General features: G+C 42.3%; 1 long non-coding RNA gene across 1 annotated transcript; it reads left to right on the forward strand.

Annotated features, from left to right (window-relative positions):
* The first annotated feature begins 628 nt into the window (after positions 1-628).
* Positions 629-9,893, forward strand: LOC107883714. Its single transcript, XR_001679472.2, has 11 exons — positions 629-762; positions 843-1,659; positions 1,777-2,593; positions 2,710-3,526; positions 3,643-4,459; positions 4,577-5,393; positions 5,511-6,327; positions 6,445-7,261; positions 7,379-8,195; positions 8,313-9,129; positions 9,247-9,893. It is a non-coding gene; the product is annotated as an uncharacterized LOC107883714 (long non-coding RNA).
* Positions 9,894-11,296: the final 1,403 nt, after the last annotated feature.

Below are 11,296 nucleotides of genomic sequence, written 5' to 3' on the forward strand. Positions count from 1 at the left end.
TGTTAATCAGTATTAAAGTAGGAATAAAACAGTATTACAGTACCTACATTATTATAATATTATGAAATATGAATTATGAAACTATGTGTAAAACGTTGATAACAAACAAGAAACCCGTGACAGTGGGGGTTTTATCACAATACTTATCATGGTACCTAGTGTTAATAACCAACTTGGTTCATATCAAAAATATTTCGTATAAAATAATTTCACTCTAAAATCAAATATAGTGAAAAGTTCAAGAATAGACATATTAACCGCATATTATACCTACGACATATTATTATTAACCGTACATAAAATATTTAATGTCTCATCTATCGTGAGTGATTTTTCTAACACAATTTAAGAATTAAGACACGTCATTTCAGTCACGTGAAATTTAATAACATTCCGATTTCTTCCATGGATTCGGAAAAAGTACACAATGGCCGATTCCCACCGTTATGCCGCAATTCGCGTTATTATACCAGCCGATGTACACTGTTGCCAACATAGAAAAGAGATTAACTGTTGCCACGTCAATGATCGGAGCGGGTCGCGGTAACTCTCGCGACGCCACGTCACGACATAAAAGATGGAGGGGTGAGACCAGGCGAGAGTGTACTGCCGGCATCCGAATTACGTATAGTGTACTAGTGTTAGTGTACAGTACGCCATTGTCACGCGTAATTTTGGTGGCGTCACGGCAAGAGCGACGGTCAACTCCACTGAAGAATTTTGCACTTTATCGGGTTTCGGTTCATCATTCAACTATTCGAGGTATGACAACTTATTAGGATAAAAACTCATCTGGTTTTGCGTATGATGAGAAAAGATCAGAAAAGTGCACCGTTTTACAGTGAAAGTGGGCAAAATTTTAACGAACTATCTGCCGTCCCCAAACTATTTCCATTGTATCTCGACGATTGACAACGATGGACAGCAAGAATGAAATCGTTAGAGCCAGTACATTGAGTGGCAAAAGTTGGATGACAGATGTAACGGCTTCCAAGGATTTCGTCAAGTTATTGCTCAGCATATGGAACTACAATCGAAGGACTATCTAACGGATGCAGGTACGTTTGCCTGTAGAAAAAAGGGTTCTTTTTCTCAACGGGAGAATCGGGGATAATCTAAGGAACAGCCACGCCGCTGATCAGAACGCGTCCTGGTGGCTCTCGCACCGCCATAACACCACTCATCAGCGGTTGGGTGGGGGGGGGGGGGGTGAAGTGCGGCAACAGTGTAACGCGCAAAACAGATTTTGAGGTTAGCGTCTACTGTATGGTACCGTAAATTAACAATGGCGTCGCGGCAAGAGCGGCGTTCACCTCCACTGTAGAATTTTGCACCGTATCGAATTGTTGCTCACCATTCGACTATTCGATGCTTGAGAACTTTTTAGGATAAAAACTTCACTGGTATCGTGTATGGTGAGCAAAAATTAGAAACAGTGCAGCGTTTTACAGTGAAGGTGGGTGGTTTTTACCGAACCTTCTGCTGGACTCAAATAATTTCCACTGACTGTCGACATTCGCTTGAAATGGAAGGCGAAGAGGGCAGCGTTGGCAAGAACAGTGAATCAGGAGCAACGGTCCTTACCATGTTGGCTTAACTATGGTCATCACATAAATCGGAGCTTGGAAGCTGCTCCGGCGACGGGTTCTAACCGTTAACGTAAGTAAATTAATTAACTTTAATTAAGTGTGCCGATCAAAGGCACATTGGTCACAATTGTATGATATAATATAAAACTATGAACAGAAAAACTAATTTTTTCCCGACGTTTTACAGTGACGATTGGTGGTTTTTACGGACCCGCGAATGATTTTCATTTTATCTCGACGATTGACAACAGTGGACAGGACGACATCGTTAGATGAAGTACATTGAGCGACGATGGTAGGAGCTTGGAAGACAGACGCGCCGGCTTCAAATGATTTCGTCGCGTGATTGCTTGGCACATGGCAATACTTTCAAGACAATCGAACAATTTTCTAACGGATGCAGGTACGTTTGCCGCGGCAAGCGTGGTTCTTTTCTCATCGAGAACTTTGGTGATAAACGAAGGAACAGCTAGACCACACCGCTGATCGGAGCGGGTCTCGGTGGCTCCTCTCACCCCCAACGAGTCACTAGTCATGTGTGCTTGATGGCGGGATGAGGTGCGACTAGAGTCTACTGCCGAATTTCGACATCTGATGCCAGTTTCTAGGCTACCGTTTCGTAAAATACTGGTAGCGTCGCGGCAAGAGCGGCGTTCACCTCCACTGTAGAATTTTGCACCGTATCGAATTGTTGCTCACCATTCGACTATTCGATGCTTGAGAACTTTTTAGGATAAAAACTTCACTGGTATCGTGTATGGTGAGCAAAAATTAGAAACAGAGCAGCGTTTTACAGTGAAGGTGGGTGGTTTTTACCGAACCTTCTGCTGGACTCAAATTATTTCCACTGACTGTCGACATTCGCTTGAAATGGAAAGCGAAGAGGGCAGAGTTGGCAAGAACAGTGAATCAGGAGCAACGGTCCTTACCATGTTGGCTTAACTATGGTCATCACATAAATCGGATCTTGGAAGCTGCTCCGGCGACGGGTTCTAACCGTTAACGTAAGTAAATTAATTAATTTAATTACGTGTGCCGATCAAGGGCACATTGGTCACAATTGTATGATATAATATAATACTATGAACAGAAAAACTAATTTTTTCCCGACGTTTTACAGTGACGATTGGTGGTTTTTACGGACCCGCGAATGATTTTCATTTTATCTCGACGATTGACAACAGTGGACAGGACGACATCGTTAGATGAAGTACATTGAGCGACGATGGTAGGAGCTTGGAAGACAGACGCGCCGGCTTCAAATGATTTCGTCGCGTGATTGCTTGGCACATGGCAATACTTTCAAGACAATCGAACAATTTTCTAACGGATGCAGGTACGTTTGCCGCGGCAAGCGTGGTTCTTTTCTCATCGAGAACTTTGGTGATAAACGAAGGAACAGCTAGACCACACCGCTGATCGGAGCGGGTCTCGGTGGCTCCTCTCACCCCCAACGAGTCACTAGTCATGTGTGCTTGATGGCGGGATGAGGTGCGACTAGAGTCTACTGCCGAATTTCGACATCTGATGCCAGTTTCTAGGCTACCGTTTCGTAAAATACTGGTGGCGTCGCGGCAAGAGCGGCGTTCACCTCCACTGTAGAATTTTGCACCGTATCGAATTGTTGCTCACCATTCGACTATTCGATGCTTGAGAACTTTTTAGGATAAAAACTTCACTGGTATCGTGTATGGTGAGCAAAAATCAGAAACAGAGCAGCGTTTTACAGTGAAGGTGGGTGGTTTTTACCGAACCTTCTGCTGGACTCAAATTATTTCCACTGACTGTCGACATTCGCTTGAAATGGAAAGCGAAGAGGGCAGCGTTGGCAAGAACAGTGAATCAGGAGCAACGGTCCTTACCATGTTGGCTTAACTATGGTCATCACATAAATCGGATCTTGGAAGCTGCTCCGGCGACGGGTTCTAACCGTTAACGTAAGTAAATTAATTAATTTAATTACGTGTGCCGATCAAGGGCACATTGGTCACAATTGTATGATATAATATAATACTATGAACAGAAAAACTAATTTTTTCCCGACGTTTTACAGTGACGATTGGTGGTTTTTAAGGACCCGCGAATGATTTTCATTTTATCTCGACGATTGACAACAGTGGACAGGACGACATCGTTAGATGAAGTACATTGAGCGACGATGGTAGGAGCTTGGAAGACAGACGCGCCGGCTTCAAATGATTTCGTCGCGTGATTGCTTGGCACATGGCAATACTTTCAAGACAATCGAACAATTTTCTAACGGATGCAGGTACGTTTGCCGCGGCAAGCGTGGTTCTTTTCTCATCGAGAACTTTGGTGATAAACGAAGGAACAGCTAGACCACACCGCTGATCGGAGCGGGACTCGGTGGCTCTTCTCACCCCCAACGAGTCACTAGTCATGTGTGGTTGATGGCGGGATGAGGTGCGACTAGAGTCTACTGCCGAATATCGACATCTGATGCCAGTTTCTAGGCTACCGTTTCGTAAAATACTGGTGGCGTCGCGGCAAGAGCGGCGTTCACCTCCACTGTAGAATTTTTCACCGTATCGAATTGTTGCTCACCATTCGACTATTCGATGCTTGAGAACTTTTTAGGATAAAAACTTCACTGGTATCGTGTATGGTGAGCAAAAATTAGAAACAGAGCAGCGTTTTACAGTGAAGGTGGGTGGTTTTTACCGAACCTTCTGCTGTACCCAAATTATTTCCACTGACTGTCGACATTCGCTTGAAATGGAAAGCGAAGAGGGCAGCGTTGGCAAGAACAGTGAATCAGAAGCAACGGTCCTTACCATGTTGGCTTAACTATGGTCATCAAATAAATCGGAGCTTGGAAGCTGCTCCGGCGACGGGTTCTAACCGTTAACGTAAGTAAATTAATTAACTTTAATTACGTGTGCCGATCAAGGGCACATTGGTCACAATTGTATGATATAATATAATACTATGAACAGAAAAACTAATTTTTTCCCGACGTTTTTCAGTGACGATTGGTGGTTTTTACGGACCCGCGAATGATTTTCATTTTATCTCGACGATTGACATCAGTGGACAGGACGACATCGTTAGACGAAGTACATTGAGCGACGATGGTAGGAGCTTGGAAGACAGACGCGCCGGCTTCAAATGATTTCGTCGCGTGATTGCTTGGCACATGGCAATACTTTCAAGACAATCGAACAATTTTCTAACGGATGCAGGTACGTTTGCCGCGGCAAGCGTGGTTCTTTTCTCATCGAGAACTTTGGTGATAAACGAAGGAACAGCTAGACCACACCGCTGATCGGAGCGGGACTCGGTGGCTCTTCTCACCCCCAACGAGTCACTAGTCATGTGTGGTTGATGGCGGGATGAGGTGCGACTAGAGTCTACTGCCGAATATCGACATCTGATGCCAGTTTCTAGGCTACCGTTTCGTAAAATACTGGTGGCGTCGCGGCAAGAGCGGCGTTCACCTCCACTGTAGAATTTTGCACCGTATCGAATTGTTGCTCACCATTCGACTATTCGATGCTTGAGAACTTTTTAGGATAAAAACTTCACTGGTATCGTGTATGGTGAGCAAAAATTAGAAACAGAGCAGCGTTTTACAGTGAAGGTGGGTGGTTTTTACCGAACCTTCTGCTGTACCCAAATTATTTCCACTGACTGTCGACATTCGCTTGAAATGGAAAGCGAAGAGGGCAGCGTTGGCAAGAACAGTGAATCAGAAGCAACGGTCCTTACCATGTTGGCTTAACTATGGTCATCAAATAAATCGGAGCTTGGAAGCTGCTCCGGCGACGGGTTCTAACCGTTAACGTAAGTAAATTAATTAACTTTAATTACGTGTGCCGATCAAGGGCACATTGGTCACAATTGTATGATATAATATAATACTATGAACAGAAAAACTAATTTTTTCCAGACGTTTTTCAGTGACGATTGGTGGTTTTTACGGACCCGCGAATGATTTTCATTTTATCTCGACGATTGACATCAGTGGACAGGACGACATCGTTAGATGAAGTACATTGAGCGACGATGGTAGGAGCTTGGAAGACAGACGCGCCGGCTTCAAATGATTTCGTCGCGTGATTGCTTGGCACATGGCAATACTTTCAAGACAATCGAACAATTTTCTAACGGATGCAGGTACGTTTGCCGCGGCAAGCGTGGTTCTTTTCTCATCGAGAACTTTGGTGATAAACGAAGGAACAGCTAGACCACACCGCTGATCGGAGCGGGACTCGGTGGCTCTTCTCACCCCCAACGAGTCACTAGTCATGTGTGGTTGATGGCGGGATGAGGTGCGACTAGAGTCTACTGCCGAATATCGACATCTGATGCCAGTTTCTAGGCTACCGTTTCGTAAAATACTGGTGGCGTCGCGGCAAGAGCGGCGTTCACCTCCACTGTAGAATTTTGCACCGTATCGAATTGTTGCTCACCATTCGACTATTCGATGCTTGAGAACTTTTTAGGATAAAAACTTCACTGGTATCGTGTATGGTGAGCAAAAATTAGAAACAGAGCAGCGTTTTACAGTGAAGGTGGGTGGTTTTTACCGAACCTTCTGCTGTACCCAAATTATTTCCACTGACTGTCGACATTCGCTTGAAATGGAAAGCGAAGAGGGCAGCGTCGGCAAGAACAGTGAATCAGGAGCAACGGTCCTTACCATGTTGGCTTAACTATGGTCATCAAATAAATCGGAGCTTGGAAGCTGCTCCGGCGACGTGTTCTAACCGTTAACGTAAGTAAATTAATTAACTTTAATTACGTGTGCCGATCAAGGGCACATTGGTCACAATTGTATGATGTAATATAATACTATGAACAGAAAAACTAATTTTTTCCCGACGTTTTACAGTGACGATTGGTGATTTTTACGGACCCGCGAATGATTTTCATTTTATCTCGACGATTGACAACAGTGGACAGGACGACATCGTTAGATGAAGTACATTGAGCGACGATGGTAGGAGCTTGGAAGACAGACGCGCCGGCTTCAAATGATTTCGTCGCGTGATTGCTTGGCACATGGCAATACTTTCAAGACAATCGAACAATTATCTAACGGATGCAGGTACGTTTGCCGCGGCAAGCGTGGTTCTTTTCTCATCGAGAACTTTGGTGATAAACGAAGGAACAGCTAGACCACACCGCTGATCGGAGCGGGACTCGGTGGCTCTTCTCACCCCCAACGAGTCACTAGTCATGTGTGGTTGATGGCGGGATGAGGTGCGACTAGAGTCTACTGCCGAATATCGACATCTGATGCCAGTTTCTAGGCTACCGTTTCGTAAAATACTGGTGGCGTCGCGGCAAGAGCGGCGTTCACCTCCACTGTAGAATTTTGCACCGTATCGAATTGTTGCTCACCATTCGACTATTCGATGCTTGAGAACTTTTTAGGATAAAAACTTCACTGGTATCGTGTATGGTGAGCAAAAATTAGAAACAGAGCAGCGTTTTACAGTGAAGGTGGGTGGTTTTTACCGAACCTTCTGCTGTACCCAAATTATTTCCACTGACTGTCGACATTCGCTTGAAATGGAAAGCGAAGAGGGCAGCGTCGGCAAGAACAGTGAATCAGGAGCAACGGTCCTTACCATGTTGGCTTAACTATGGTCATCAAATAAATCGGAGCTTGGAAGCTGCTCCGGCGACGGGTTCTAACCGTTAACGTAAGTAAATTAATTAACTTTAATTACGTGTGCCGATCAAGGGCACATTGGTCACAATTGTATGATATAATATAATACTATGAACAGAAAAACTAATTTTTTCCCGACGTTTTTCAGTGACGATTGGTGGTTTTTACGGACCCGCGAATGATTTTCATTTTATCTCGACGATTGACATCAGTGGACAGGACGACATCGTTAGAAGAAGTACATTGAGCGACGATGGTAGGAGCTTGGAAGACAGACGCGCCGGCTTCAAATGATTTCGTCGCGTGATTGCTTGGCACATGGCAATACTTTCAAGACAATCGAACAATTTTCTAACGGATGCAGGTACGTTTGCCGCGGCAAGCGTGGTTCTTTTCTCATCGAGAACTTTGGTGATAAACGAAGGAACAGCTAGACCACACCGCTGATCGGAGCGGGACTCGGTGGCTCTTCTCACCCCCAACGAGTCACTAGTCATGTGTGGTTGATGGCGGGATGAGGTGCGACTAGAGTCTACTGCCGAATATCGACATCTGATGCCAGTTTCTAGGCTACCGTTTCGTAAAATACTGGTGGCGTCGCGGCAAGAGCGGCGTTCACCTCCACTGTAGAATTTTGCACCGTATCGAATTGTTGCTCACCATTCGACTATTCGATGCTTGAGAACTTTTTAGGATAAAAACTTCACTGGTATCGTGTATGGTGAGCAAAACTTAGAAACAGAGCAGCGTTTTACAGTGAAGGTGGGTGGTTTTTACCGAACCTTCTGCTGTACCCAAATTATTTCCACTGACTGTCGACATTCGCTTGAAATGGAAAGCGAAGAGGGCAGCGTTGGCAAGAACACTGAATCAGAAGCAACGGTCCTTACCATGTTGGCTTAACTATGGTCATCAAATAAATCGGAGCTTGGAAGCTGCTCCGGCGACGGGTTCTAACCGTTAACGTAAGTAAATTAATTAACTTTAATTACGTGTGCCGATCAAGGGCACATTGGTCACAATTGTATGATATAATATAATACTATGAACAGAAAAACTAATTTTTTCCCGACGTTTTTCAGTGACGATTGGTGGTTTTTACGGACCCGCGAATGATTTTCATTTTTACTCGACGATTGACAACAGTGGACAGGACGACATCGTTAGACGAAGTACATTGAGCGACGATGGTAGGAGCTTGGAAGACAGACGCGCCGGCTTCAAATGATTTCGTCGCGTGATTGCTTGGCACATGGCAATACTTTCAAGACAATCGAACAATTTTCTAACGGATGCAGGTACGTTTGCCGCGGCAAGCGTGGTTCTTTTCTCATCGAGAACTTTGGTGATAAACGAAGGAACAGCTAGACCACACCGCTGATCGGAGCGGGACTCGGTGGCTCTTCTCACCCCCAACGAGTCACTAATCATGTGTGGTTGATGGCGGGATGAGGTGCGACTAGAGTCTACTGCCGAATATCGACATCTGATGCCAGTTTCTAGGCTACCGTTTCGTAAAATACTGGTGGCGTCGCGGCAAGAGCGGCGTTCACCTCCACTGTAGAATTTTGCACCGTATCGAATTGTTGCTCACCATTCGACTATTCGATGCTTGAGAACTTTTTAGGATAAAAACTTCACTGGTATCGTGTATGGTGAGCAAAAATTAGAAACAGAGCAGCGTTTTACAGTGAAGGTGGGTGGTTTTTACCGAACCTTCTGCTGTACCCAAATTATTTCCACTGACTGTCGACATTCGCTTGAAATGGAAAGCGAAGAGGGCAGCGTCGGCAAGAACAGTGAATCAGAAGCAACGGTCCTTACCATGTTGGCTTAACTATGGTCATCAAATAAATCGGAGCTTGGAAGCTGCTCCGGCGACGGGTTCTAACCGTTAACGTAAGTAAATTAATTAACTTTAATTACGTGTGCCGATCAAGGGCACATTGGTCACAATTGTATGATATAATATAATACTATGAACAGAAAAACTAATTTTTTCCCGACGTTTTTCAGTGACGATTGGTGGTTTTTACGGACCCGCGAATGATTTTCATTTTATCTCGACGATTGACATCAGTGGACAGGACGACATCGTTAGATGAAGTACATTGAGCGACGATGGTAGGAGCTTGGAAGACAGACGCGCCGGCTTCAAATGATTTCGTCGCGTGATTGCTTGGCACATGGCAATACTTTCAAGACAATCGAACAATTTTCTAACGGATGCAGGTACGTTTGCCGCGGCAAGCGTGGTTCTTTTCTCATCGAGAACTTTGGTGATAAACGAAGGAACAGCTAGACCACACCGCTGATCGGAGCGGGACTCGGTGGCTCTTCTCACCCCCAACGAGTCACTAGTCATGTGTGGTTGATGGCGGGATGAGGTGCGACTAGAGTCTACTGCCGAATATCGACATCTGATGCCAGTTTCTAGGCTACCGTTTCGTAAAATACTGGTGGCGTCGCGGCAAGAGCGGCATTCACCTCCACTGTAGAATTTTGCACCGTATCGAATTGTTGCTCACCATTCGACTATTCGATGCTTGAGAACTTTTTAGGATAAAAACTTCACTGGTATCGTGTATGGTGAGCAAAAATTAGAAACAGAGCAGCGTTTTACAGTGAAGGAGGGTGGTTTTTACCGAACCTTCTGCTGTACCCAAATTATTTCCACTGACTGTCGACATTCGCTTGAATGGAAAGCGAAGAGGGCAGCGTTGGCAAGAACAGTGAATCAGAAGCAACGGTCCTTAACATGTTGGCTTAATTATGGTATACCAATGTAAACAAAAACTAATTTTCTATATCTTTTATCATTATAAATTTGATTTTTAATGTCATTTTTTATTGTATAAAATTAAATTAATCTAATAATAATTGTTGATTGTGAATAATTAAAAATATACCAAATAATACCTACTTAGTTGTATTTTTTTAATATAGTGTGCTTTATTTAATGCATTAAATTTCTTTTTTTTTAATTTTAATTATGTCCATAAAATAATAATTTGTTGACATTTACTACTGTGTTCTTATTTTTTAACGATATAATGTATACTCTCGTAGTTACTATTATCAAAAATGGCACTTTTTTTTAGTTTTAATTATTTTACATTGACATTGTACTCAGTTACATAAAGAGAAAAAGTAATGGAACCACACTAGCTGCAGTAAGTTAGGTTAGGAAGGCTGTAGCTTTTACTAACAAAGTTACCTATCAAAAATACTTTTTTTTAATTATTTCAAATAGGTATTTAAATACTGATAATCACAATTATTAAAATATCTATTTAAACACACTTGTTTATAAATATTTAAATACAAATAAATCCAAAAAAAATTTTAAAATATTATTCATTAATATTTTTAGATATACTTTTTTAGATTTATTGTTATTCTCTATTCTTAGAAATAAATATTTGTTTAATGTATTGTATGTGCCATATGGACAAATTTGTAGGTGTATACAGAAGGTAGAAATACAAACATACAAGTGAGAACTGTCCTTATTATCTTTATTATCGTTATCACTAGGGCAGAGGACTTCTAGTATATTTTGCATGTTTGTTTTGCACAATCACAATAAAGCCAACTAGATGTAAATTTCATATTACGACAAATTCAAATCTGTAATTTTATATTTCACATATTTTAAATTTGCTGTTTACCTATATATAATATATTTGTTTACTTATATGGTTTATTAATTATTTTATATTTTTATAAATTTTTGTATATGACTAGAATTTTTTTGAGATGTCGAAATACGGTATTTTAAATTCTGAGCGGAGCAGAGCGTATTTATTTTAAAATAATGTGTGTTTTTTTAATTTTTTGTTTGTCATCACCGTTTGGGGCAGTAAAAAATAGTGCATGTTTTGTATTTTTAATATTTTTCAATTACTATTATTTCAATATATCAAAAGCCTTGTAAAAATGATCCCGCTTTTTAACCCAACAAATAACATTTTAATGACATTTATAGAATGAGAAAATAATCAAAATAATTTGCACATTTACGCCTTTTGTCAAAAATTTAACTTAAAATGTTTATAAAAAAATT

This window comes from Acyrthosiphon pisum, chromosome A1 (genome assembly GCF_005508785.2).
Source record: "Acyrthosiphon pisum isolate AL4f chromosome A1, pea_aphid_22Mar2018_4r6ur, whole genome shotgun sequence".
Classification (NCBI taxonomy): Eukaryota; Metazoa; Arthropoda; class Insecta; order Hemiptera; family Aphididae; genus Acyrthosiphon; species Acyrthosiphon pisum.